The sequence below is a fragment of the Anastrepha ludens genome, chromosome 3 (assembly GCF_028408465.1).
Source record: "Anastrepha ludens isolate Willacy chromosome 3, idAnaLude1.1, whole genome shotgun sequence".
NCBI lineage: Eukaryota > Metazoa > Arthropoda > Insecta > Diptera > Tephritidae > Anastrepha > Anastrepha ludens.
This window is the reverse complement of record NC_071499.1, coordinates 92659814-92685912: the sequence shown is the minus strand read 5'-3', so window position 1 is coordinate 92685912 and position 26099 is coordinate 92659814. Positions and strand designations below refer to the sequence as shown.

At 36.6% G+C, this 26099-nt stretch overlaps 1 protein-coding gene across 1 annotated transcript in view; it reads right to left on the bottom strand.

Moving 5' to 3' along the window:
- The window catches only part of LOC128858472 (irregular chiasm C-roughest protein), a 105813-nt gene extending 87374 nt beyond the window's left edge, over positions 1-18439 (bottom strand). Inside the window, exon 1 of the mRNA XM_054094776.1 lies at positions 17185-18439. The gene's annotated coding sequence lies outside the window, so the exon portion shown is untranslated. The remainder of the gene's footprint in view (positions 1-17184) is intronic.
- Between the last annotated feature and the right edge of the window lie 7660 nt (positions 18440-26099).

Below are 26099 nucleotides of genomic sequence, written 5' to 3'. Positions count from 1 at the left end.
TGACCCAAATTGAAGAACATCAGAATTCGTTTTAGAGGTATGGTTCCTTCGCCAAAGTTTCTTATTTTGATCCCTAGAATATGATTTTCACCCGGCCTAGTGGGCATATTTCAGTACTGAAAAGAGATGTGGAAAAGTCGTCTAGTTAAATAGCATATCTTGAATTCCGGCTTAAGTACGTGGAGAGGGCTGATTATAAAGGAAATCAGTGAGGATTTTTGCTACCGAACGATGAAAGAATAACTGGTAACAACGGTAGGTAAAACAATACGCTGTTTAATGCAGGCGTATTAGGTATTAGTTTCAGAAAACAAGAACCTGTACAAATTTTATTTTTTGATACGATTTTGATTGATTTTTAATGAAAAACAATTTTTTTGTGATAAGTTTTGATATTTAATAAAAAACAACAGTTTTTTTGATAAATTTTAATTTTTAATGAAAAAAAAAAAAATTTGTTGATTTAAACATAAATGTGTTTTTGAGTGCGAATTTGTTCTTTTTTGTTCACTTGCATAGGGTTTTTCAATAGGTGCACTTCAACTTTTCTCCGGTAGGGAGGGCGAACGACGCAATATTTTTTATTTTTCGCTTGTCATTTGTAAACTTCATTAGTATACATTTCATCATGGAACGCTACACACTTGAGCAACGCTTGCAAATCATTGAATTTTATTATAAAAATGCGTGTTCTGTTAAGAAAGTTTAAAGTCGAAAAATCATCTTCAGTGATGAAGCTCACTTTTGGCTCAATGGCTTTGTCAACAAGCAAAATATGCGTTACTGGGCCGAAAGCAATCCACACGTGATTCATGAGGCACCGTTGCATCCCGAAAAAATCACTGTTTGGTGCGGTTTACATGCCGGCGGCGTAATTGGCCCATATTTTTTCGTTGACGAGAACGATCGCCACGTTACTGTGAATGGAAATCGATACCTCGACATGATAAACGATTATTTTTGGCCGCAATTGAATGGTATGGACTTAGACGACATGTGGTTTCAACAGGACGGGGCCACAAGCCACACAGCACACGCTACAATTGATTTGTTGAAGAGTAAGTTCGATGAGCGCATTATTTCCAGAAATGGACCGGTCGAATGGCCGCCGCGCTCGTGTGATTTGACGCCTCTAGACTATTTTTTTTGGGGTTATGTGAAGTCATTGGTCTACAGTAACAAGCCGGCGACGATTTGTGAGCTTAGAGCCAATATTGAACGCGAAATTGCTGGAATTTCGGGCGATTTATGCAAAAGAGTGGTCGAAAATTGGGTTCAACGATTGGACTTCGTAAAACGTGCACGCGGTGGTCATGCAACTCGATAATAAAAAAAAAAATTAGTTAAAAAAGTCAAACCGTTTGTGTTTTATTCAAAAAAGTTCAAAAGTTGAAGCGCTCTTACTGAAAAACCCTATATTATCACTTATTTTAGTTCTAGTAGATTTTTTCTAACTACTTTTGAAGACCTTGGCTTTCATGGTCAAATCTCCTCTTCTTTCGGCGCTTTCTACCCTGTGGGTCAATCTATCGGCTGATATGGCTACGACTTTAGGCCACATTTTGGCATTCAAATAAACTACAAGTAAAAGTCTAGTGAAGTTAACCTTTAACTGCAGAGAAAAGGTAACACCGGCCACAGTGGTCTCATGCCGAGGAAAAGTATAATTCTGTGTGTGTGTATTTTGATAATTTAGTTTGCTACCTTACTATAAAAATGAATTATTTCAGCATTAAATCTTTTCATTTAAGACTATAGCCATTTTTACTAATATTTGTTTACGAACCCAGAGTAATAGCTGCTAGGGCTTGCAATTTTTTCATAGCCTTTGAATATTTTATACTATCTTATATTTACTAAGAAATGCTGTCTATGTGTTCCCGCAGATGTAAGAGTCTGAGACCCCATGTCTAGGCAAGTGGTACGAAAATAGTGCCGTACTTAAAGGTTAATAAATTGATTGCACGCCTAGCTATGTGACATTGGTGTTGCACCATAAATAGTAAACATGAAAGTGGTGTTTCGGAGAAGTTTTTTCTGCAGATTGATTTTGACTATTTTTAACGTAAGAGTCTAGTAATTTTTTGGTTATCAGCACAAAGTTTATATTTAACAACACCCCAGAATACGGGTTAACAGTGTCAAATCGCAGACACGCGACGGCCATTTCATATCGCCCATTGACGATTAACACAATTTCTGAGGCCGAGTACCGAATTTGTTAAAAAAAAATTATTTATTATTTGATGTGTTATATAAAATGGGGCGCTATCCTGCTGAAGTCAAATGTAAAGAAACAATGTAGATAAGCCCACTCAAAAAGTTGAAAATCGGGGAGTCCTTAACTAAAATGCATCCCATGTGGTCATTCCCTGCATATGGATTGGCTTCTCGACAATCAGTTGTGGGAGACTTGTTTGTTATTTTAATCGTCGAGAAGAGGATGCCCTTCATCAGAAATAATGCGCTTATAAGTATTTCGAAAGTCGACATATACAGGCATGTTCGGCAAATCGTTTTCGGGCTATATTTTCGCATTTTCCGTTTTCAAATCGTTTGACATGTCCTGTAAATCGTTCCGTTTTCGTTTTTTTTTTCGGACATCAGCAAATCGTTTGGTCACCCTGTTCTGGAAATCGAAATCGTTAAAATTTTCCAGTTAAATTTCCGGCAAATTAAACGTTAGCGGGTTGTGGCATTCTTATAAACTGTTTGTTGAAATAAATTTATCAAAATGTGAGTATTTGCTCAAAATAACTGCATATATTTATGTAAATAAAAGTGTTTATTTAAAATATTTAAAACTTATTCAAAAACTTTTAGGGGAAAACAAAAGAACTCCAAGCAAGAGCTAATTTTAGTCGAGTTTATGGAATCTCATCCAGATTTGGCGAAGAATTTTTCGAAGGGCGACAGAGTTGCTGTTGAGGAAGAGTGGAAAGAGCTAACGACGCTGCTAAAAGCAGAAGGGCCGCCTCAAAAAGATGTTAATGGATGGAAAAAAGTAAGTATTTAGTCAAATATTAAAATAAACATTTTTGAGTTGTCTTTTTTCAAGATATGGTCTGACTGGAAGGGGTGCATTCGGAAAAAAGGTTGCCCATAACAATCTAGAATCGAGGGCAACAGGAGGTGGACCCTTTAATAAGCATGTACTGACGAGCAACGAAGAATGTGTTGCAAGAACTTGTGGAATTTTTGCAGCCGTTGAGGGCATAAACCATTCTAGAAGCTTTGGGGCAGAAGAAAATACTAGCGCTATCGAATCTGAGGAAGAACGTCCCCAAACAAGTAGGGAAGCGGTGGTTACCCCGAGAGCTGCAAAAAGGCCACGAGTGTCAACGCAGGACAGCCTTCAGACGTGTATGGCAACGCAATCTACTTGTATGGAGAAAATATCCACCACTTTAGATAACATTTGCGAAAACCAACACAAGATTGCAAAATCGCAGGAAGATGAAAGGGAAGAGATTCGATGACTTTGTCGTGCTATTGAGAAACAAAATGTATTGCTGGCAGAGCAAAATCGCTTGAAGACTCAAAGTATAGAGCAAAAGCAAAGACAGTTGCAACATGAAACAGTTAAAATTAAAATTTAAATGCTTAAGATAGAGAGTAAAAAATAAATATAAAAGAATCTTATTGAACTGTTATGTATATATAATATTTACTTTTAATATGAATAAATTTTATGTTTCATAATATTAAATTTCTAGCAATAGAGTCTCTTATATTTCTGCCAACACTATATAAACTACTGTTTTTCTCATTTTCAGCAATTTCCTCATCAATTGGATTGTTTTCTAATACGCTTTCTGTTTCAATGTCATATATTTGATTACTCCTACATATGTATGTTATGCAGTGCGCAACAAACATTTATTATCTTCACCATCTTTCGCTGTTTCGAACTCAAATTCGAATTTAAATGAAATCGGACGAATTACAGAACACCCGGATCCGAATTGAAATCGCGCGATTTTCAGAACATGCCTGATAATGGTAGTTTCTGTATAACCTAGACTGAGAAGTGATGCCAAAGCTGCCGATTATTTGCCTCAATTTCTAAGGCAGATAGATTTTAAAAATGAATAATGCAAGGCTTGTGTGCTAAATTTTTATTCATATCGATGATGAATAGTATTTCTGAACTCGCAAACACAGCAACCACGTTATGGCGACAGAGGCCGTGGCTGTAGCCACTGAACTTTTTTACGAATATGATACTTTGTTGTTATTGTACCAGCTTACTAAACTCTGCAATGCAATGTAGTTACTGGTCGTCTTCGTCTAGCTCATCTAACGGTAGGCAGAGGAAACTTGCTGTTTCGACAGGTTGCGCCCAGATGGAGAGGGGTTAGGGAAAAATGTGGTATTTGGCATGTCGGAGTTAATTCTGGATAGGTAGGAGTTTGGCCTGCTACTGTATTCAGAACGGAATTGTTCCAAGGTTACGCGGGTCTCTCGGGGAGCTGAGCTCTTCATCTGCTGTGGGTGGCTGCCAATTACGGCATTCGGGGGTAGGAAGTTTAAGAAGGTGGTAAGTGTCTCCCGATGAATATCGTTAAGTGTAAGACTAAACATGGTCCGGTCGAGTAGTTGTTGGTTCGTTTTGTTCTGGATCTCATCGCACGCTTGGTGGATGCTCATCTTATTTAAACTCTGTCTATGTGAAAATCTCCTTCGCGGGAAGCTTCATAATCAAGAAATAAGTTTGCAAAAATACCCACCGATTCTTTTTTATGCTAAATAAACAACTCATGCCAAACAGACAACATACGGTATTTTATTCGAAGATAACACTGCGTTACAAAAACGAACTTTTTTTCTGTCCTATGAACCAAATATACTTTTTCGGAAAGGGGAGAAAAAATAAAAATCACGTGTATCGGCGATTTTCATGTACATGTCAGAATTTTTTTTTTTATGTATAAAATATAGAGCTCGTAGTCCGCCAGTGTGAAAAACTTTGGATCAATTTTTAACCCTTTTCCCGTGATCCAATCGCGCAGTTTTTCGGCAGGCAGACTCGTAGAAATGTTTTTATTATGTAAAATTAAAAAAAAAAAAATTTATCAATTCTCAGATTTTCTTGAATTTAAAAAAAAAAAAATTTTCTAAATTTTCGGCATAACTTGAAGGGACTCCAAATTTTTAAACAACTTATTAACCTTTAATTTAATAATACAACACGCTCTGTGCCGTTTGTGTGTTTGTTCCAGTTCCGGAAGTTCCGATCATCTGACAGTTGCGCTACTAGGAGACATATATTGACAATTGTTTTAAGTTCTGTTGCGCGAAAACGTCTTTCTGTATATTTCATCTTACGAAAAATGCAGTGCCCGACTCGAAATAACTTTCGTTACATTTGTGGCTTATTCGCACAAGTAAAAATTTTAAAAATATTACGAAAACAGTGGTTAATTCGTTTCAGAAAATATTCAAGACTGCTTATGTTCCTTACTTGTGGTATACTCCGGAAGTCGTGTGCGACTATTGCTATAGAAAAAAATAAAAGGCCTAAGTTTCTTTAAAAGCATTAAAATTTTTAATGCAACAATTTTTAATTTTAATATAATAAAATTAATAAAAAAATTCGGGGTTTTATATCTCTATTATAATGCGGAGTGAAATACCTTTCTTTTGATACCCACATCGGCATATCTCATGCAATTTTTTTATTTTTATTTCGAACAGGTGGCAACCCTGTGAAACATTATCAGTGGCAACACCTAGGTGAAAATTCTAGAAATGTGATACACTATCTGTGTGCCCAATTTAATTCAAGTCCGTTAAGCTAATCCTGAGATCGTGTGGCTATACAGATATGCATACAAGAATTGCTCGTTTAAAGTTATAAAATACAAAAAAAAAAAAAAAATTGTGACGCGTACATGAAAATCGCCGATGCACGTGTATTTTTATTTTTTATCCCCTTTCCGAAAAAGTATATTTGGTTCATAGGACAGAATGTGTGTAACGCGGTGTAATGAGTCTTTATGTTAAAATAAAATTTTAGCCTGACGCTGTTCTAGCAAATGTAAATGGTTCACTTAGCACTTTTTGCATTTCAGCAGAATCTTTTTTTTACAAAAATTTCAACTGACCATTATTTGGCACCATAATCGAGCATCTTCAAGAAAAGAAGAGAAATATTTTAAAATAGTTCGCTCCACCCACACAGGATAATACAAAAATTTGGTATTTTACCAACACATAGACACGTATACGTGTGAATGCATACGTAGCCAATCATATATGTATGTATGTACGTTCTGATATGCATGTACTACATAAATAATATAAGTATGCATGCATTTTCCGGGCGAAATGTCTGCCAGCAACTTCACACCCTTCGCGACGAAAACATGACAACCAACCACTTGCTTATGAAAATGTTCTACAATATCCTTTTTATGTTATTACTATAGTATGTAGATCCATGAGTGTAGTGGTGGCGACGACATGGAGGACGACTTTCTTGTCTTACTTGTCGCCAGTTTTGTCAAAAGATGTCTGGGCGGCAAGGCGACACCGAGCTTATGATGCAAACGTTGCAGAATGGACCAAACAGACGTTTGTGGTGGTGTTGCTGGCTATGGCATGACAGAATTGCACACGCCGATGACGAAGGCAAACTCAAAGCCACCCCTCGTACTGCACTTAAGCAACCCTTCAAGTCTGCTGTATGCTAACTGCTTTTAACGAAGGAGTTGGGAACGCCACTGCGGAAGATGCTTTTTGGCTAAACGTCTTTAGGCATTCGGTGGGCAATACAAATGTACAAGACGGAGTGAAGTGTCAACAGCAAGCTACCACCTCCACTTCAGCTACTGCAGCAAAATCAACAAGAAAACCAATACCAATACCAACGCCAGTCAGAATATTATATCAGGTCTGAAAAGGAGTAGAGAACATACACACAATTCCACCAGCAAATTTTGCGCTTATGCGAGAGTGGGTATCTAAATAATTTTCGCCAAAAAGACGAAAACTATAGAGATGTGGCACTTCCCTTATGAAAATACAGCCATGGCTTATGCAAGAATACGAGAACAAACAAAATTGCTCAATGCAATGAATAGGAAATTTTGGCGGAAATAAAATTTCGATAAAACATTTTGAAGCTGCAAAAGCTTGGAATTTTTAGGGTGGAGCGCCACCGGACGTGTTATTTTCCGTTCAACTACGAGTACATGAAACGGAGTTTCGCATGACAGATATGTGTATAGGACTTAGGAGCTCAACAAACAGGTGAAAAGGTGAAATTGGGAAGTACGATAAGTGTTGTTATTCCTGTTGCTTATTCTAATTTACCTTTGCAAATTCGTGAACCATTTTGATGAAACTACTTATATAAAGCTCTTAGCAGCTAAGTTTAAGATTTAAGCGCGAACTTTACTGGCCATACACATTTTAACATTTCGCTGGCAAGTTGACTAGTGGAATTGATGCTGAAAAATATAAAAAAAGGTATGAAGGCAGGAACTGCGTGCTCCACTCAATGATGCATCCGATGTTAAAAATGCTTGTATCCAGGCCCGACGAGAGGGGGGGAGGGATCGGGTACTTTTTCCTCCGGGCCCGGATTTTCCCCCCGGGGCCCGGATAAGCTCTCTACGGCCCTGCTTGTATCATAATGCTGAAGAATAGATACTATACGATAATGCACCAGGAGCGTGACAAATGAGAGCAGGAGCTTAAACCGAGCCGTACATTAACATCGGGGACAAAATCGACTATGCATCACTACAAGCACTTGTTGTATGCTTGGTGAGATAACTAGGGGATAGGGAGATTATATATTTTATTCCAAGAGAGGAGACCGTCATTCGTTTGAGCTGAGCATTGCAAGAAAAACATTTCACTGCGAGGACAGGCTCGGTAAAATAATTCTGCAAGGAGCCATGCTTGATCATAATTAAATTTATCTCAATTGGAGCTCTTAACCCACCCATTTTACTCTTCAGACTCTTCCTACGGATTACTAATTCGATTTCTATGAATATCCAATAATCAATTCTTGGATAGCAACTTCCCATATGTAGTCCTTTCCGCTCACCCCTCCCACACACACAAATTTTTAAGTATTAACTTTGAGTAGATATTCACTAAAACTACACATTCGCACAACAAAAACATTAAATGGAACACGGAGTGCTGGTGGGTTAAGCCTTTTAAAGATGCGGCCAGTGTAAAGTGATGATGATGCGCGCAGTAAAAATGGTAAATAATATGTCAGGATAAGCTTTGAACTTAATAATAATAAGAGCAGTGTTGTTGCTGTTGTTGTTATTGAAGAGAATTTCCAAGTTGCTGCCAACAGATGACATTTCACAAAACCAGCGCTAACGCAACTCCTGATATGAGGTCAACCGCAGTGACGACTACAGTATTACATATCGATCGAACACATGCGTACACACACACACACACGCGCAAGTCGAATAGCTTTGCAAGTGTTTGCGCAATAAAGTCGTACTCGTATTCTGGTGGATTATAAAATGTGACAAGTGTAGCGCCGCAGCGTATGATAGGCAATGCGAGGAGGCTGATTGTTTGAGTATGTATTTGTGTATGTGTGTGTGTGTGTAGTGGGGCTTGTGTATACGCAGTCATAAACATTTTCCGCATTCACTTTAGTGAGCGTAAACAAAGCAATCAAAAGTGGAAATGAGAAGATCGCAACTGATTATCGCAGTTGATTGCAGGCGAAGGACGAAATAACCTAAAAGAACAGTGGGCAGGGATGTGTACTCGTACTTTTAAGTGCTTATTGCTCGATCATAAAAATATCAATGTTGCGGAAGAATATTTCAATTTTAATATGAAAAGCTGCAAGAAAATCTCTAGTACAGAAATTTTTAATGCTGCTGGTGCTGGAGCGCATTTTTGTTTTCATTTACAGTTCAATGATGAGTTTTTTTATGGATGCGTGTGGCTTTTATTTATGAGTGTGTGTGCGTGTGTCTCATCCGTTATTGATGATATCCAATTTGCTTCAACAACTGGCGCTGCTTTGCTTGCCAGTCAATTCGTACCACATTACAACAAACAAAACTTGAAGTCATCGAATTTGACTTTTTAATGAATCGCTTAAATTCGTTGAAAGTCAAATTCATTAAAATGCACAAACAATTGAACAGTAAAAAAAACTACAATAACAACAAAAACGCTGTTGTATTGACAGCCAAGCAAATGCCATTCAAAAATCATGTTAAATACATTCTTACATACTTATGTAGGTATGTATGTATGCGTGTACACAAAAAATATTCCCTTCGCTATTGAGTGGCCCAATCTATTCAATTAGAAAGATACGCGCAAACAAGCTACCCCAAAAACAAAAATAGTAATAAGCAAATGAAAGCTGAAAAATGATGGCACTCGCCACAAGCCAAACGGGCCAACCGAAGAAAAAATCTATAAATAAAAATATTAAGTGGAAAAACACTTTCAAAACTACTATCATCAATTCGTATGTATGTATGTATGTATTACGATTGGATATTTGCTTAGCATCATTTAAGTTCATTTAAATTTGTTGTGCCAGTTGGCCCATTTCACTATATCCATTGCTTCGCGAAACAATTAATTGGCGTTGGCAGTTGGCCGATTTCGCTTGACTTATTTTCGGGTCTTATTGTCTTGAATTGACTGACTGTTCTTTTATTTCCAAGCTAAATTAGTATTAATTATGTCAGTGGCTTAGTAGCTTGAGCCAATTTGGTGCAGATTAACAATCGGGTGGTTTAAATGTTGTATCTGTTTTGTTCAATAACTGACAAATGGCGATCAATTCTTGAGACATGAGTATCAAAGTACAAAACTACAAGTGCGTGTATGGGTGTATGGGTGCATGAGTGCGTTCGTGTGCAAATTCGGTGCTGGCCATCATCAGTAGCCAATATACCATTAACTAATAACTTTTTAATAGTTTTCATGAGCGCACAGGCGTAAAATTTTACTATCGCACATAAAAATCAAGCAGTGGTTATAAATGTTTTGGAGGGCCCTTGACATTTAAATGAAGCATTTTGAAAAGCATTAAAGAAATGAGTAAAACACAATTATCGAATTTTCAGCAATTTTCGAGCTGGTATAATCAAAATGGAAATTGAAAATGTATGCAGGTAAATGATGCTCAAAATACAATGGGTTTTCTACGAAGTTTTGGCGGCTTTTCTTACACTGTTAGGTGGCGTTTTTTGGCAACCGTCATCACAGATGGATGTATAGCTGCACAGATCAAGATATTTTATAAATTATTCAAAGTTGCCGAAAATTTTTTTCATTGGATTCACTCATTAGTCTCATTCATGTCATAAAAAAACATCTTCCAGTAAGAATTTCATGGCCTAAACTTTCAAGATAAATGAAAATCGCTGAAGTGGGGTGCGTGCGGAAGAAATCATATAGCAGCATTATGACATGGATTGAATAATTCAATTTAACAAAAGAACTGCTCATACTCTGTGGGCAAAAAGTAAGGTGAATTTATTTGTCAAACTTTGCGGGATTAAAATTTCGCTCTAGTTATTTTTTTCATGATTTGGCAGCACTGTTAATAACATCTGGCCCAACTTTCATGTGATTGTCATTATCAGTAATATATTTACGCTTGTGTTTACCAAACGACCAAGAGTACATTTTCGATTTTTACAATGTCTGATTTGATTGAGCAGAGAAGTGCCATCAAATTTTGTTTGCGGAATGAAATTTCGGCTGCGGAAACGTTTAGCATGTTGCAGAAGGCATTTGGTGATTCGACCATGTCGCAGAAAAATGTTTATAAGTGGTACAAAGACTTCAAAGAGGGTCGAGAACGTGTTGATGACTTGGAGCGCTCCGGACGACCATCGACGTCAACTGATGACCAACACGTCAATAAAGTGAAGGAGTTAGTGCTCAAAAATCGTCGGTTGACTATTAAAGACCTTACTGATATGATCGGAATATCAGAAGGGTCTGTGAAAACCATTTTGAAAGACCATTTGGGCCTACGAAAAGTCATATCTCGTTTGGTACCGAAAACTCTCAATTTCTTGGAAAAAAGTCGTCGCGTTGATGTTTGTGAAACAATGCTTTCAGACAGACTATCAGGACAAGCTCAAATGCATAATTACGGGAGATGAGACTTGGATTTAAGCTTACGACCCTGAAACAACCGACCAATCAAGCGAATATCGTGCTAAAGGCGAGGCCAGACCGAAAATAAAGGTCATGATGACATTTTTTTTCGATTTTAGTGGTGTGGTGTACTATGAATTCCTTCCACCTGGGCAAACTGTTAATAAGGAATATTATTTGAGCGTTAAGCGTCGTTTACGTGAATCAATTCGTCTAAAAAGACCAGAATTATGGGCCAACAACTATTGGTTTGTGCATCACGATAATGCACCGTCTCACACTGCACTCGTTCTTCGTAACCATTTCGCCAAAAACTCCACGCATATCGTTCCGCAACCACCGTATTCGCCTGATTTGGCTCCGTCTGACTTCTGGCTATTACCAAAACTCAAGAGACCACTCCGGGGAACGCGTTTCGAGTCGATTGAGGAGATAAAAGCTGAATCGAAGAAGGAAATGGACTATTTGGCATGTTTCGGGGATTGGAAATCGTTGGCATAAGTGTGTTTCATCGAAAGGGGATTATTTTGAAGGGGATGAAATTGATTTACAAGAATAAATAAAGATTTTTTATTTTACAACCAAATTCACCTTACTTTTTGCCCACCTTACTTTTTCCGTGTTACGATTTTTTATTTTAGTTTAAGGTTCTAAGTAAAACTCGTTTATTGAAATGCTCTATAAAAAGAAGAATATTCATTCAACATTTGTCTATTAAAAATTCCATTTGTCTAAATTTGAAATTACTTGCGACAGTAAAAGATATCCAACTATAAACATTTTTTTAAATTCAATTTCGTTTTTTGGCGATTTTATAAAAACGTAAAAAAAACTGGGGAGTTTTCCTACATTGAAATATTATAAAAATCTGGATTTGTCCTTGCGAAAAGTAAAAAAAATGGGTATTATAAAAATCTAGATTTTTCCTGGCGAAGTGTAAAAAAAATTGAATAGATGGTTACATTTTCTTTCAATTGATACCCATTTAATATCATGGCGTGAACAAAACTACTTAAAACAATTTTTTTTTTTCATTTTGCTTTGAACTTTTGAAAATTAAATTGATGGTAAATCTACCAACTTAGTATGCAGCATTGCTATAAAATATATAATTTAACATGCATATGAAATGTTTCCTAGATAACAAAAAAAGTTAATTTTTGTCACACGGTGTTATAATTTTTCGTAGGCTTTTGAAGCTATGGCTTCGCAGACTTCTCCTATCATCTGCATTGAACTCGAAACCTAGCCATCATGCCGAATGGCCATCATGCACAAACAACTGAAAGATTTTTCTATTCCACCTTCGGACTATCAACTAATGGTCAACACCTCAGAGATTTACAAAAGACGACAGACGTTGAGTTGGGAAGTATTCCATAAAATATAGTCGGCTTTCGAACTGAGTGCAGATGCGAACATACAAGGTATCTAGTGACAGAACTATGTTTTAAATTTAAAGTTTCTCCCTAACCGCTGAACGGTGTCTCTTACCGGCGCCTTCTGAACGATTATTTTCTGCTCATAATGTGTTTTTACTGAAGGAAGGCTGGTTTGGCTAGATTGTTTCAGCAAAATGTTGCCACGCTGCACACGACCAGAGAGACCATGGCGACACTGTATGATTTCTTCCTTAACAAACTGATAAGCCGTTTCGGTGATATATCCCGGCCTCCCAGGTCGCCTGATCTTACCTTTATTGACTTTTTTCCGTGCGGATACCTCAAAAGTAAAGTCTATGAACCAAACCCAGTGACCATCTCAGCACAAAAAGAAAATGTCATTCGTGAGGCTAATAGCATTTCGACATCACTTATCTAGCGAGTGGCATGGAGTACGGACAAGGGAACTTCAAGAATGTATCCGATGTAATGGTCAATAATAAAAAAAATGCTCACTTGTCTAGTTATTGAAATACTCGTACACTTTTATCATTTTTTTATTTAGCTCTTAATTTCTAATTCTGCTGCCGGACGCCCTGTAGTAACACAACTGGGTTACCAACCTCCTACGAATGTATTAAAATCCTCTTCTATTTTAGTCTGCTCGGTGCGCTTTTGCTTTTTAATCTCAATGAGAGTTCATATAGAATTTTCATTACGAAGATCCGCATTTAAGTTAATGTTTGAATCGTTTTAATCGTGGGCTAAGCATCAAGTAGGTTTTACTTTAAAGTAATTATGTAATCTACCATGTAAGAATTTAATTTCATAGACTGAAATAAAATTGAAATGGAAAGGCTGCGATTATTGTGTTGCAAAATCCATCAACCGATTTAGAATAATATTTTCGCGCTCATTAAGCCTACATATCATGTGTTTTCTTTGTTTCTCTGTAGGAAATTTAAATTACCAGATTATAAAGATTATCGGGAGAGTTTGTCACAACATTAGGTTGCGAATTCATCTCAAAGTCCCATTTTGAAGACTCTCGTGATAGCAAACTTATGCCTCGTCAGTAGTTGAGATGACTTTCAAGCAGATCTGCCAATTACTCAAAATGTTCCATACTACCTATTGTTGATATTTACTTTGAGCTTCTCTACTATTTTGTACGGTAGTATACTAGTATATCTGGATGTTGTGAGTTATTAGCACAAGCTGAAGAGCAAATCAATTTTATGAGAACTTTTTCATGCTAGAACTGCACCAGGCATTGCCATTGCCTACGAGTGACGACTACTAATACAGGGTGGGCCATATAGCGTTTGCTTTTTGAACCACCCATATTTTTGAGAATGGTCACATGTCAAATGTGTTCACAATTTACTTAAGGGGTTATACGCAGTTGTGACTTTGAAAAAAATGGATTTTTTATTGCATTTTTGTAATGTACATATATTCAAAAGTATACGCACGAAATTTGAAGTAGATCTAAGCAATACTTTCGGAGTTATACATAAATATGTAGAGATGCCTCGGTACGTTTTAAGGTAGATATTGAAACTTTAAAGGTGTTTTTTTCAAAATGGCATTTTTCAAGTCGGTGTACACGATATCTCGAAAACGGCTTGTTTGATCGGTCAACCGTTTTAACTCAATCTTTAAAGATACATTTTCTAGTAATTAATCGTTCCTTTTGTAAATCTGATACTTATTTTCCATTTTATTGTATAATCAATTTACGGCCAAATTTTAACGTAAAAATCGAAATCATTTCTTTTAAAAGCTGCCATTTTGTGAAAATTCACTATTTTGATTAGCCGAACGATTAATTACTAGATAATCTAATATATTAACAAAATTTGTTTGGTTTTTTGATTTCAAATAATCCAATCCTGAGTTACGATGTACACCGTAAATCGTCTTTTTTTAAAGGAGGTTCTAGAAATCGCCTGCAGCGTGCTCTATAATCAACATTTTCATAAATAAAAAATTTTGTTACGTTCTTGAAGGATAACCGCCAAAAATTTTCAAATTAAATTATTCTGAAGTTTCTTCAGGATAAATCCTTGAAAACCCGTCTTTTATTTGCTTCATAACTGCGTATAACCCCTTAAAGGTTTGACATTTACGAAATAAGACGCTATACGCTTGAACAAAATTGGGAAATATTGAAAACCTATTTCCAAAGTGGTGAGTCTTCTACTCAAACTGTGAGAAATTTGAAAAAAAAAATTCAAAAAAAAGATTTGCAAACAAGACAGTTTGTGGATCAACTTGTTAATCGTGTTCGTGAAAGTGGATCGTTAATGGATAAAACAACACGTGAACGTGCACCTACAGTGCGTATACCCGAAAACATTGCTGCTGTAGCCGAAAATGTGCGTGAACATCCAACAACCTCAACTCGTCATCGTTCTCAAGAATTGAACATTTCACGCACTTCTTTGGGGAGAATTTTGCATAAAGACCTCGGTATGAAGGCTTACAAAGTTCAATTGGTGCAAGAACTGAAGCTTAATGACTTTTCAATGCGTTTTCGGCTCGCTCAATGGGCAGAAAATCGTTTGACCGAAGATGAGCATTTTTACTGAAAAATCATCTTTTCTGATGAAGCTCATTTTCACATCGGTGGCTACGTCAATAAGCAAAATTGTCGGATTTGGGGCTCAGAAAATCCACACGTTACTGTAGAGAAGCAAATGCATTCACAACGAGTCACTGTTTGGTGCGGTTTTTGGTCTGGCGGCATCATCGGGCCATTTTTTTTTTAAATTGGGTTGATCGAATGGCCTACTGTAAAGCCAGTCGTGGCAGTCATTTGAACGATATTATTTTTTATTCATAAATGACAATGTTCAATCTTCAAAAAAAATATAAAAGTTTGAAAAAATATTGATTCGTTTTTTTTTTATAGCCGATTCAAAAAGCAAATTTTACATGGCCCACCCTATACTACTACTAACTAGGATGAACTTTTTTTATCATTTAGTGTTTAATGCCTGTTGTGGGTATCGAATGTCTGTCACATTTAGAAATATTTTTTTTTTTTACTTTAAAGCAATTTTTTAAATTTTTATTTTAAAGCAATTAATGATTTACAAAAATGGCATGCATACCTACATATTAAATAAAGTTACATACTCAAATTATTATTTGGGAATATGAAATTCCATAATCTAAGAAGTAAAAACCAAAAAATACACGATACGCCTTGTCAGTATACAAACATGGAAAGTTTATGGCAGAAATTAAAGCAGCTCGAATCAGCCAGCATATTTAAAGTAAAGAAAATCCAGTCAAAGGAATCATGCAATGTGTCAAATGTTGGAAGCTGCAAATTGCTGTCAAGTAGATGTTACCAAACAAAATGAAACAGAAAAAGTGGTAAGAAGTGAACGGCAATGTAGACGTGCAAAAATGCAAGAAGCGAAGCAAATCGATGAAAGTATTCAATTGTGCGGACTCCAACGAAAAAAGCCAATGCAGAATGTAATGGGCGACAAAGGCTTAAGACAGGCATTGACAGAAGTGGCGACAACAACATACCCCCACATATATGTAATTGCCTACGTAGTTTTTACGCTCACTCATTCGTATAAGTACTTGCACACATACCTACATACATACATACACCAGCTTTCAAGCACAAAAAGTGGCAAAAGATAGCAGAAAACAGAGCAAATCGGTAAGTGTGTTTTGTAAATTGGTAACAGTAATTGCCAATTTGTGGCATGCAAGTTTTTGCGCACAACAACTACTAGAGTGGATGGTTATGAAACATAGGAGCATGTAGCTAAAGGCGATTTGTCGGCTGTTTAATTTTGCCGATTTTTTTTTAGATTTTTGTTTTGGACAGCAGATGAGTAAAGTGTTGCAGACATTTAAATGGCAGTATCTGCAGCAACTTTCAGATTATTTTTTTCTTTTATTCCGTTTCAGAATTTTCGTTTGCAACTTCAATTTACAATTTTTCAAAGCGACCAGTTACTATCGCGTGCTTTTGTTTTTTTTTTTCTTGGTGCTGTAACTCAACCTGAGTCTAGTTATTATTTGTTTGTTTTCGAATTTTCGATTCTGTGAAAAAATTTGGCAGCGAGTAGCCTGTAAGCATGTCTGTATGTTACTTATGCTACCCTTTTGCTCGCACTGTTATTAATGCAGGTCAGCTATTCGAGCTGACCCGGCGCGTTTATCAGCAACATTACGAGGTAATGCCTTGCTTGCGCCTTTTCGAGTGTGTTAGCGCGCTGCACTTGGCTCTCCTAACATCTCCTATTGCATGCCTACATACAACGGTACATACTGTGTGTAGTTTTTAAAGTGCTCATGTTGCAAGTCTTTAAGTACTTGCACTAAGCACTTTGTTGCAAGTATAAAAGGCTGTGCTAGGTACACAAAGCACACACATACATATAAGGGTATTTGATGAGGGCGCCGCCACTTGAAACTTTTTTAGTGTTTCAAATTTTGTTACTCACATAGTTATTCCCTTTGAAAGTTGAAATATTTTTATGTAGAAACAGTTTTTGAATTTTCATGATTTATACACACATGCCAGCATACATATGTACATACATATTTGTTTTAGATATTATATTTCTAAATTTTGGTTCTTAATTTTTTTCATTTAGTGTTTTTTTTATTTTACATATATTTTCTTTTTACTTACTGCCACTTAACGCTGTGCTATCCGCAAAATGGCAGCATATGGCCTAAGGGTTCGCTTTAAATTCCATCGTGTAAAATATTTACATCCAAGTATCCTTTTAATAGGTGTGTGTGACTTCGTGTGGTAGAGTTGTGCCACTTAGGCCAATAGAGATATTTTTTAGGTAGAAAATGTTAAGCACTCCTGTTATTACTTTTTTAAACACACTTCATTTTCAAGATTTAAGTGGGAATATATATATTTTTTCACTTTTAATAAAATGATTTTATGAAGTATTCAAGTACGGTGATTCACTCGCTTTTTTTAAAGGTCGTTCTTTGTTTCAGCTTTTATAAAGAGCGCACTAACATTGATCATCATCAGCAATAACTAGTTTCTTTTAATCAATTCATCGTTAATTACATACACATACATATGTACATATTTATTGTTGTTGTTAAAATTTGTATTTTAACTTTCGTTTCTCATATTTTCTGCTCTTTATCTTACTTATGCACAATTTGCATTTAATATTTTTAATATTCCCAATTATTTATTAACCATTTTTTTGTTTAAAACTTCATTTTTGTTTATTTCTGTTGAGGAAAGCGTTGTAAATTGGACTGTTATTTACTTTTCATTCACTCTTTCGCTAACACAATACTTTTTTGTTGTTTTTGTTTGTTTACTTCCAGCTATTAAGATATTCATCACTTTTTAGTATCTCGCCACGAACCGTTCAGCTTGATTTTAGTAGTCGGGCTTATCCATATAGTGTTGAATGTGAAGTTAAGTCTTCCAAGTTGTTTGGACTATGCCTTTTGTTGCACGACTTTTCCTCTATAATTGTACTGAAATCCTGTGAGATTGTGCTTATGTTTTTCTTAACTCTTGAATAATAATTCGTAGCAAATTCACATGTATTGAATAGTAAGAAATTTCTTACTGTAAAAATTCTCAAAAAATTAAATGCCTTTTATTTCAAGTACTTCATGAAAGTAATCCAACTTGCAAGTTACTCCCTTGTATGCATATACCCGCACTTGACTCCACATCAGCTGGAAAATTTTCACTTTTCATATGCTTTGTTTAAAACACAAATTTGATGAGCGTTTCATAAAGAAGTTCACAACTGTTACCATTCAACGCGAAAGAATAACTCTTTTATCCAATAGCCGTACATTTAAAAACGCACTAGTTTATAAAATAATCGACGAATGAACGAGTCGAGTCCAACCGTTAACACGCGTAGATATAACACAACGAAACGTACGCCACAAAAGTCGGATACGTAATGAGCGCTCACTCCAGACGTGTGAGTACAACAACCCAAACGAATGAATAAGTGGAGTCGAAAGCATACACAGCAACAGCAGTAGCGAAAGGCTATCCAAGTAGCCACAACAACAGCTAGCATACGAACAATAATCCACCAAACAAACGACAACAGCAAAGCAAACAACGAACAGGGCAAACAAGACGCCAACACATACCAACATATGAATGTATTATGTAGGGAAGAAGGCAACCAGCCCACCGAAGAGCCGCTTGGCGCCTCAGTGGGCAAACAGTCAGTATGCAGCGCGATGGTAGTTGAGCAGAAATTCACCCAAATATGGAAATTGAAAAATACACCACACATGCGCTCACGTGAGCTCCAACTCCACTCTACAATTCAACGTCAATAGCGTGCCCTCAGCAGTGCAAGAGTACATGCAAATGGCTGGAGCCAAAACCAATAACAACAAATGCGTTTGGATCCAGTGGCAGAAAAGTAATAGCATCAGCAATATGCTAGCGCTTAACATTGTTTAGGATGGCGGGCAGCTGATAAAAAATTAAAAAAAACAAATCTTAAGTAAAAAATCAGGAAAAAGAGTAAAATATTATTACTAAAGAGCGCCGCGTTAGCTTTGTGAAGAGAAACTGTTAGTCGAAAGAGAGCGTTTGTTGTTATGTTGTGTTTTAGATCAAGTTTCAGTGGTGGAAATCGCATTTGAGCCGCTTATGTGTCCTGTTGTGTGCAAAGCTAAGCAATGAATTGGTATGACACGCCGCACCAGGCGTTTTGCTGTAGGGCTTACTTGGTCTATACTTGTTTGCGGTGGTGTTGCATGTAACGCTGTGGCATATTGCGCGTTGGTGTTCTTTTTGGTGACTCTTTATTTTGGTTCTTTGGAAATACTTCGATGGTGGATTAAATTTTAGTTTTGTTTTAATTTGTTTCGAAATTTCTATAGTCTGCGTTTTGGCTGTTGTTGGTGGCTTCTTGATGAGCGAAACGAATGCTATTAATATGACTCGCCTGGCGACTTCTAATACGCCGCGGAAACATAGTTGAGCACTTTGTATGTATAATGTACAGTGGTTTGCTTGGTAGAAAATTGAATGCAAACATACTTTTGAAGATGGACAAACTATCTTGGTCGTAAAATTAGAGGTACTAAAAGGTTAATTAATTAAGGTCGTTTCTTTCTACCTGTAGGGCATTTTTGAATTTATTTGCATTTTTGACGATTTTTTAGCTAAGTTTGCAAGCTTCAACATAATCGTGGAATATGTTCATTAGGCCGGCTCGATTTGTGGGGAGGCAAAAAAATCGCCCATTGCTCTGTAAAAATCATATTCTAGGGATCAAAATAAGAAACTTTGCCGAAGGAACCATATCTCTAAAACGAATTCTGATGTCCCCCAATTTGGGTCGAACTTTTTAGTTTCTTTTCTCATGTAAAGGCCAAAAATGGTGACATTTTGAAATGATTGTATGGGGTGTCCCACTGGCATGGGTGGATCGGCCGTCCAATGTTAGTGGGGGTCGGTCATACATTTGGACTCGATTGGAGCACTCTAAATGGGACAAAGTGGGATTGTTCGTACTTCAACTATACTGAGATCATCTTGTTTTTTATATGATGATCGCATCAAAAGAAAAATAATATAATATTGTTATAAAAGTTTCATTTAAAAGAAATAATAAAAATAATAAAAGTATTTCCAAGCAATCTTCTTTTGCACTTATTTTGCAACATCTCTAATACAAAATGTTGCGTATTCCAAAGGAATTTTATTCTTATTACATATGACTTAGGGCATATTAAATATGACTAACTGAATTTTTGAGAATTTTTATTGTTGTTTTTTACGTAAATTATACCTGCAAATACATATATGTTAAAAAAATTTAAGCTGATAAAAAAAAATTATTTAATCTTTTTTTCAGGTTATATGTATTTCTTTTTTTAATTTTTAATTTTCAAATTTTTTTTTTTTAATTTTTTATTGCAACTATATTAGTTCATAAATATTTACAAATGACTAACAAGCAACTTAATTATGATAACATTACACAATTTTCACCCTACATGATATAAAGCATTTCTATGGAGGTATGAGATCGCAAGGTTTAGTGCGTCTGAGCCTTCGTATTAATCCGTTGGTTTCAATTAAATTAAGTGCTTCTTCATTGATGTGGTTTATTAGTCTTTCTTTATGGGCGATTCTTTGCGATTTCAGTGTTGACGGAGTTTATTTTAAGGTCGCGCTCAATGTCGGAACTTCTGCAGTACCATGGTGCTTTGACAATGCACCTATACTGGCCTTAGTATCTCCTTATAAATTAACAGCTTCATTTTTATCGTGAGAACTGATCTGCTACCCATGAGCCATTGCATGTTTTTCAGTTTGATGGCCAATTCTTGCCTCTTTTTCTTGACATGCTCTTTCCATCGAAGTTTGCAGTCAAGTGTCATACCTAAGTACTACACATAGATTGAGTATGGGACCTCTTGATCATCTATGTGAAAACTACGTGTACAGATTTTGTTTGGTTCAGTTTAATTTTCCATGTATTAGTCCACTGGCATGTTTTATTTAACGCGTTTGTAATGTGGCTGTCGATTCGTTTTCCGTTTCACCAACTGCAATCAAGGCGGTGTAATCTGCAAACGTTGCTGTGACGTAATTAGGATCAGACGGTAGGTCATGTGTAAAGATAAGGTACAGCAGAGGCCCAAGAACGCTGCCTTGAGGTACTCCTGCATTTATTTGTCAAAGACTTGACAGCATCATCTTGCTTGACTCGAAAAAAGCGATCTGATAAGTACGACTCCAAGATTTCGTAGTATTGCTTAGGAAGTATTAATTTTAGTTTAAAAAGCAAACCTGTGTGACAAACTGTATCGAATGCCTTTGCCACATCGAGGAATACGCCAGAACATAATAGGACTATGAATAAGTTCGTGCGGTTTTTTTCGAAATTTGAAACTTTATTGACGTAAAATGGTTACAAATTTAATATTCAAAATATTGTCCATCGCTTACTACTACTTTTTCCCATCTTTCTGGCAATTCACGGATTCCCTTTGTGAAAAATTCGGTCGGTTTTGCCGCAATCCACGAATCGATCCATTTTTTGACTTCATCGTAATTACGGAAGTGCTGGTCAGCCAGGCCATGTTGCATCGATCGGAAGAGATAGTAATCGGATGGCGCAAGGTCTGGACTATACGGCGGGTGGGGTAGGACATCCCATTTGAGCGTTTCTAAGTATGTTTTGACCACTTGTGCAACATGTGGCCGAGCATTGTCATGTTGCAAAATAACTTTGTCGTGTCTATCGGCGTATTGCGGCCGTTTTTCTCGCAGTGCTCGGCTCAAACGCATCAATTGTCGTCGGTAGACATCCCCCGTAATCGTTTCATTCGGTTTCAGTAGCTCATAATACACAACACCCAGCTGGTCCCACCAGATACACAGCATAACCTTCAGGCCATGAATATTCTGCGCCGACGTCGATGTTGAAGCATGGCCAGGGTATCCATACGTTGCCCGACGTTTTGGATTGTCGTAATGGACCCACTTTTCATCGCCAGTCACAATTCGATGCAAAAAACCCTTTCTTTTGTGCCGTTGAAGCAGTTGTTCGCATGCCATAAAACGGCGTTCAACGTCTCTTGGCTTCAATTCATACGGCACCCAATGGCCTACCTTTCGGATCATTCCCATGGCTTTTAAACGTTTGGAAATGGTTGATTGATCAACTCCCAAAGTTTTTGCAACCTCTTCTTGCGTTTGAGCCGGATCTTGATCGAGCAATTCCTCCAATTCGGTATCCATGAACTTTGGCGGCGCACCCTCGCGTTCTTCGTCTTCCAAGCCAAAATCACCACTTTTAAAGCGTGCAAACCACTTCTGGCACGTTCGCTCAGATAGAGCATGCTCACCATAAACTTCCACCAAGATACGATGACTTTCGGCTGCTTTTTTCTTCATATTAAAATAATGAAGAAGAATTCCCCGCAAAAACACATTATTTGGCACGAAATTCGACATTTTCAAGTGTGGTAAAAATATTGTTGTTTACGCTTCAAATAAAAAACTTATACTGACGTTTGTGCCTTACGACAGTAGCTCTCCAATGAATGTTTGGAAATGTGGATCGATGGAATAATAATCAAGTTACGCCATCTGTTGTAAAACCGCACGAACTTATTCATAGTCCTATTACTTTTTGATTTTCGAGTGCTTTTTCTATTTCGTGCGTGATCCTGTGTACCTGGTCGATTGTAGAATGTTTACTTCGAAAACCAAACTTTAATTTTCAAATGCCTTCGAATTTTTGGCCAAATCGGCCGGTCTATTCGAAAGAAATGAGTTAACTTCGATTTCTCAAAAACTAAGAGCCAGTTTTTCGGTGCTAGTTCAACTGTGGTGAGTTTTTTAACCTAAATTTAATACCGCGGAATTGAGCGTACAATTTAGTTTAACTGGAAAGCACTAAGCAACTGGCGCTAATTCTGACACACCAAAGATTCATTTTTGAGAGCTGAAACTTGGCCAATCTTAACATTAATGTTGATGACAATTACCGAACAAAATCAACCCTCCTATTAAATTATTTTATAGGTTTGCATTTGTGGAACAACATCAACACGCACAACACAAATAGGAGGAGGAGCTCAGCCAAACACCCAAAAAGGGTGTACGCGCCAATAATATAAATATATAATGCTTTTATTTTATTTATTTACTCTACCTTTGCCATGTGGAAATCATTTAGTTTCCATATTTTTGCATTGTGAGCTTCCATTCATAATTTTTTATTTGTTAAGATTGTCAATTTCTAAGCATTTCGGAAATAAAGCGGCTTCGAAGATGCATTAGGGGTTTCAGACTGAGTTTGATAACTTTGAAATTCGATAATTGGTATTCAGTAAATTTGTACGTCTCTCTTTTTTGGCACTTCTAGAGCGAGGGAACAAAAACCAACAAATATATAAAAATAAATTAAACTTTATTTTAGTATTTTAAAGATCTCAGCAACAAATAACCAGATGAAATGAATTTGAACACTTAGCAGCTGTTGCTTGTCAGTCGAACCCCTTCAGTAACACGGAACATTTTACAAAAACGAAACTCATGAAAAGTATTTTACGATATCTAGTTATAACTATCAGTTATTAGTTGTATAAATTCACGTACATCAATCGACCATATGCTGTTGACAAATTATCACATTATTATTTTAGTAAAATTACTAATATAATTTTTTTTTACAATAAATGCATATATTTGCATTAACTTATCCCGCGAAGCAAAGAAATTCGTATTCTAATTTTTCAAATTTTCGTAGACAACTTTATGAAATAAGCCCACTGTGCCGCACGTAGCGTCTGCACTTGCTTCACTGGCTTGGTCTGTCACCGCTAATAAAGCTGTAATGTAGCTGAGATTCTACTTAAGCGAATATGTATGTTTGAGTGTGTATGTGTGTGTGTTTGCTGTATGATTAAAATTTTTCCCCATTCTAAATTGAAATTATTAATGCATCTTCCCTTTCGCCTTTCCACTTCAATTGATGAAAACATTTTACAAAATTTACAGCTTCGTGTCGCCGAGCGTTGACCACCAACGAACAATAAAATATTTTCATAGGTATAAGAATTTTTCGTTAGGTTTTTTGACATTTTTGCTCACTTTCTGGCAGAGTATCATAATAAAAAATAAAAAAAGATTTGGGTAAACATGTGGAAATGACGGCAGCTTGTCTTTTACGCTGCATAAAGATAGCAGTAATTTTCTATTAACAGTACCTCAAAGAAAGCAATAGTAAATTCAAAATTTTGAAGCCGGTTTTCTCGATATTTTTTTTGTACATATTGTACATATGTGCACATGTGTGCATGTATGTGTTTTTATTGCGAGTGCTATAAACATTTACGAGCACAATTTAGTTTTATTACAGTAATAATATCTTGTAATTGTACTCATTATTGATAGCTTCTTGCATGCTGCAACTGCAGCGAATATAATTTCAGCAACAGTTGCTTGCAGCAACCAACTGAAAGGGTGTATTCAATTTTTGAGGAAAAAAGAAAAGAAAATTTTTCTGAGGTCACTTTCGCATGCAAAACATGCGCCCAGAATAGCCGCATCGTCGACCAAGTCAGCAGCAAGACACATACGAGTACATAGTTGCAGCAGCATCTTTGACGGGCCCAATTTGGTGCATGACACATTTTGCATGTGGCACAACAACAGCAGCTGTCGCATTTTTTTGTTCTACACCTTTTCAGCACAATTTCAAAGTTACTTCGTGCCACAACTCCTCCCGTATGCTGCACTTTGTTTAATACGATTGCAAGCAGTAGGTACGAAATCAAAGTGTTTTGAAGTGAAAAGAGGCCAAAGTAATTTTTTGGAAGCATCTTCTCATCCAACACCGCCCGCGCTACCATCCGCCGTCTTGTTTTTGGCACTCGTCGGTTCGAAATTCGTTGCACATGGTGAAATGTTTCAGATTTTTTCTTAGTTTCTCATTTTTTCCATATGGCAGTCAGTGGCATTTGTGGCATGCGGTCGGCTGGCGGTCAAATCATCCGTCGGTCCTTACATGCATCATGTGGCAAGAATGTTTTATGCGCATTACTTGAATTACTTGATTGAGAAACACATTGCTTAGTGGAGGAAGTATAATATTGCAAGGGGGAAAAGAAAAAAATAAAATAAAAAAAGAATAAGTGACTAAAATAAAATATCTAAAATAAAAAGAACATTTTTTGTACTAACGGTTAATATGAAAACTTTGAGATCATAGGTACTATAGCGACTTCAGTTATAACATTTTTTATTTTTGAAGTGAAAACTTCTTTAGAATCGTTGGAAGTGATTTGAGACTCGATGAAACGAAAAAGCGACACTATGAAGCGTTATATGTTGATATGCGTATATGTGTGTGGCTGCGTACTGCTGAGCCACGCTAGTATAGTGAGTATTGTAGTATGTATACTACACTGCCTATTACTTGCTTTGGTGTTTAGTTCAAGCGTCATACGGAGCCACGGTGAGCGAGAAGGCATTATGTATACCCATACTACACAATAGCAACCGCGAGTGCTGTATTGCGTCCGAATTTTTATATTCGTAAATATTTTCATTTTTAAATATTTACCGCAATTGCAGGCGGTATTGCAATATACCACGATCAAAATGACGGTGCTCGTATTGTAACTCCACAGATAGATCTGAATGCACAGCAACTAGAATCACTGTCTGTTCAGCTCTCTAAAGTGCGAGAAATATGTGCATGCGAAACCAGATTGAGCAATGAAAAAACAGTTTTAATTGTGGCAATTTATATTTCACCGAATCAATCAATAAATAGCAGAGCGGAATTCATTCACGAAAATTTAATAAAGTATACACCAGAAGTATCGCGGATACTTAGAAAAGATTACGATAAAGTTCCAATGATTTTAAGTGGCGATTTGAACGTAAATTTTGCATTGGACACAGCGGTTCCTTTAATTGACCTTCTCAATACAACATACAATTTAAAAATGTGTAACAATCGCACTGAATCGACAACACGATCAAAAACAGCAATTGACGCGGTATTTCAAAGATATGTTGACAACATCGAAACAACATCGTATCAT